The following is a 4,616-nucleotide window of genomic DNA, read 5'->3' as shown; positions in this document are numbered from 1 at the left end:
CTGCACGCATTGTATTCTTGACCTGACATAATTAGGAACATTAAATCCAGACGTTTGAGATGGGCAGGGCATGTAGCACGTATGGACGAATCCAGAAATGCATATAGAGTGTTAGTTGGAAGGCCGGAGGGAAAAGATCTTTAGGGAGGCCGAGACGTAGGTGGGAAGATAATATTAAAATGGGTTTGAGAGAGGTGGGATATGATGATAGAGAATGGATTAATCTTGCTCAGGATAGGGACCAATGGCAGGCTTATGTGAGGGCGGCAATGAACCTCCGGGTTCCTTAAAAGCCAGTAAGTAAGTATTATTATTTTTATTATTATTATTATTATTATTATTATTATTATTATTATTATTATTATTATTATTATTATTATTATTTTAGAAAATTCATATCAGTGAAAGTATTACATGGTCGTATACAGTATGAGTTATGGGCATGCAGTGTATTTTAAGTTGGTTGCTGACATGTTTTAACCACATGTACACAAAATTGTATTACGCTACTAATAGAAGAAAACACTTTAACTATCTTTGCCAGAGTTAAATCTGTCTTCTCCTCGCTTCGACGTTGTGAATGCACAAGAACCTGTAACATCTCAAATTCTGTGCATACAGTTATGAAGATTTTCACAGATTTGTTCTTATACAAGTTACTGACTGGTGGATAAGATGAAGGACACATACATCTGTGAAAGAATTACGTTGGACAACCCGCCCATTGCTCTTACCTGTGGTAAGTCACTTGGCGTAGGCCTAATACGAAATTTGTTAACAATATGTAGTTACGACCTTCATATCTTCCACTATCTGTCCATCGTTAAGAAGTTTAAGAATAGGAGTTGAATTTTTGCAATCATTAATAGATGATTATTAGAAGAGAAAAATTCGCTCCGGCGCCGGGGATCGAACCCGGGTCCTTGGTTCTATGTACCAAGTGCTCTAACCACTGAGCTACGCCGAAGTTCAATCCACAGCACCGGATCGAATCCTCTAGTAATAATAATAATAATAATAATAATAATAATAATAATAATAATAATAATAATAATAATAATACTTATTGGTTTTAAGGAACCCGGAGGTTCATTGCCGCCCTCACATAAGCCCGTCATTGGTCCCTATCCTGAGCAAGATTAATCCAATCTCTATCATCATATCCTACCTCCCTCAAATCCATTTTAATATTATCTTCCCATCTAAGACTCGGCCTCCACAAAGGTCTTTTTCCCTTCGGCCTTCCAACTAACACTCTATATGCATTTCTGAATTCGCCCATACGTGCTACATCCCCTGTCCATCTCAAACGTCTGGATTTAAAGTTCCTAATTATGTCAGGTGAAGAATGCAATGCGTGCAGTTCTGCGTTGTGTAACTTTCTCCATTCTCCTGTAACTTCATCCCTCTTAGCCCCAAATATTTTCCGAACAGCCTTATTCTCAAACACTCTTAACCTATGTTCCTTTCTCAAAGTGACAGTCCAAGTTTCACAACCATACAGAACAACCGGCAATATAACTGTTTTATAAATTCTAACTTTCAGATTTTTTGACAGTACACCGGATGACAAAAGCTCCTCAACCGAATAATAACAGGTATTTCTTATATTTATTCTGGATTTAATTTCCTCTCGAGTGTCATTTATATTTGTTACTGTTGCTCCAAGATATATGAATTTTTCCACCTCTTCGAAGGATAAATTTCCAATATTTATATTTCCATTTCGTACAATATTCTGGTCACGAGCCATAATCATATACTTTGTCTTTTCGGGATTTACTTCCAAACCTATCCCTTTACTTGCTTCAAATAAAATTCCCGTATTGTCCCTAATTGTTTGGGAATTTTTTTCTAACATGTTCACGTCACCCGCATAGACAAGAATGTGATGTAACCCGTTCAATTCCAAACCCTGTCTGTTATCCTAGACTTTTCTAATAGCAAACTCTACCTGTATTGTTTTAATTTTTGCACTTATTAAGTTTGGAACTCACCGCTTCATTTATTCAAATTATTCAATGTGGAACTAACCAATCTTTAGTATAATAATAATAATAATAATAATAATAATAATAATAATAATAATAATAATAATAATAGTAGTAGTAGTAGTAGTAGTAGTAGTAGTAGTAGTAGTAGTAATAATAATAATAATAATAATAATAATAATAATGTTTCCTTATAAATTATTAATTTATCAGACAAATTGAGTTCGGAACAGACTAACTTCATGTGTGCATATAGATAAGGCAGAAAACTCGTAAAAAAGTTTAAGATGCGTCGCACATCATAATGAGATACCTAGCACTGTTCAAACATAACCTCAAAGTTACTTCCCGTAGAGTCGACTGCATCTCTACACAGAAGAAGCGACGAGAGCCAACGACTAATTGCGCGCAGTGTAATGGCTGTGTACCAGCCGTACGTGAGGGCATGTGGGTTGTGCTGACACTTATGATTTAATTATCATCACGCCTCACCATCTTTTAAAGCCTAGTGTCCGTATCATCTTGCCGTAATTTCGAAAAAGTCCCTGCAACGTTTAAGAAGCCCGGGTAATACTAGACGACTGCAAGTTCATCTGCAACTGTCACTGGAATCAGTTATCCATTATGCATTTCTGCATAACCAGGATCTGAGCCATAAGTATTCCAATTATCTCTAACCTTGTCTCTATTTCTCAAGCATTATAGAATACAGTACATACCTTATATACAACACAATACATTACATTAGATACATAACCTGTCAGATAGATCAGTAGGTAGACATGTAAATTTACACAAAGAAAGAGGGATAGGCAGTGATCAAGATAAAGCAGAGGCAGGCAGGCAGGCAGACAGGCAGCTGTACACATACAGGAAGGCAAACAGGCACAGAAAGACGGACAGGAAAGCAGAGACAGGCGACAGAAACAGATAGACAAACAGAGACACAGGCTGCCAGGAAGAGAGAGAGACAGGCAGGGAGAGACAGAGAGGCAGACCTCAGGCGGGCACATATTAGAGACAGAGATAGACTTGCAGACCTCAGAGACAGATAGGCAGAAAGACTAACAGAGGCGTAGGGAGACAGGCACATTTCGGAGACAGAGGCAGACCTCAGAGACAAGATAGCAAGACAGGCAGATCTCAGAGACAGAGGAAGACCTCAGAGACAGATAGGCAGTCAGGCAGGTCTTAGAGGCAGGCAGGCAGACTTCAGAGATAGGCAGACAGAGACAGGTAGGCAGACAGGCAGATTCCAGAGACAAATAGGCAGAAAGGCAGATCACGGAGAGAGATAGGCAAGCAGACAGGCAGAGACAGATTAGCAGGCAAACAGGGACAGGCAGGCAGAGACAGATAGGCAGACATGCAGTGAGACAAGTAGGCAGACAGGCAGATCCCAGATAGAGAGACATGCAGGCACAGACAGATAGGCAGGTACAGACATAGGCAGACTGGTGGCAGGCAGAGACAGGCAGACAGGCAGAAAGAGACAGATAGACAAGCAGGAAGATACAGATAGGCAGACAGGCAGGAAGAGACAGTTAGGCAGACAAGGAGGAAGAGACAGATAGGTAGACAGGCAGGAAGAGACAGATAGTCAGACAGGCAGGAAGAGACAGATAGTCAGACAGGCAGGAAGAGACAGATAGTCAGACAGGCAGGAAGAGACAGATAAGCAGACAGGCAGAAAGAGACAGATAGGCAGACAGGCAGGAAGAGACAGATAGGCAGACAGGCAGGAAGAGACAGATAGGCAGACAGGCAGGAAGAGACAGATAGGCAGACAGGCAGGAAGAGACAGATAGGCAGACAAGCAGGAAGAGACAGATAGGCAGACAGGCAGGAAGAGACAGATAGGCAGACAGGCAGAAAGAGACAGATAGGCAGACAGACAGGAAGAAACAGATAGGCAGACAAGCAGGAAGAGACAGATAGGCAGACAAGCAGGAAGAGACAGATTGGCAGACAGGCAGGAAGAGACAGATAGGCAGACAGGCAGAAAGAGACAGATAGGCAGACAGGCAGAAAGATACAGATAGGCAGACAGACAGAAAGAGACAGATAGGCAGACAGGCAGAAAGAGACAGATAGGCAGACAGACAGGAAGAAACAGATAGGCAGACAAGCAGGAAGAGACAGATAGGCAGATAAGCAGGAAGAGACAGATTGGCAGACAGGCAGGAAGAGACAGATAGGCAGACAGGCAGAAAGAGACAGATAGTCAGACAGGCAGAAAGAGACAGATAGGCAGACAGGCAGGAAGAAACAGATAGGCAGACAAGCAGGAAGAGACAGATAGGCAGACAGGCAGGAAGAGACAGATAGGCAGACAGGCAGGAAGAGACAGAGAAGCAAGCAGGCAGGCAGAGAAAGATAGGCAGACAAATAGACAGAGACAAGGAGGTAGATGGGCAGGAAGCGACAGATAGGCAGATAGGCAGGCATAGACAGAATAACAAGACAGGCAGGCAGAGACAGATAATCAGACAGGCAGGCAGAAACAGATAGGCAGAGCCAAGTACACCAGAGACAGACAAGCAAAGTCAGATAGGCAGAGTCAAGTAGGCAGAGTCAAGTAGGCAGAGACAAGTAGGCCTCAGAGGCAGATAGAAAGGGAGGCAA

The 4,616-nt window shown here is 41.9% G+C and overlaps 1 non-coding gene across 1 annotated transcript; it reads right to left on the bottom strand.

Annotated features, from left to right (window-relative positions):
* Positions 1–894: 894 nt before the first annotated feature.
* TRNAY-AUA (transfer RNA tyrosine (anticodon AUA)) lies at positions 895–967 on the bottom strand. The gene has a single exon. It is a non-coding gene; the product is annotated as a tRNA-Tyr (tRNA).
* Positions 968–4,616: the final 3,649 nt, after the last annotated feature.

The sequence above is a fragment of the Periplaneta americana genome, chromosome 5 (assembly GCF_040183065.1).
Source record: "Periplaneta americana isolate PAMFEO1 chromosome 5, P.americana_PAMFEO1_priV1, whole genome shotgun sequence".
NCBI classification, from domain to species: Eukaryota; Metazoa; Arthropoda; class Insecta; order Blattodea; family Blattidae; genus Periplaneta; species Periplaneta americana.
Note: the sequence above shows the minus strand (reverse complement) of the source record. Positions and strands in the feature narration are given on the sequence as shown.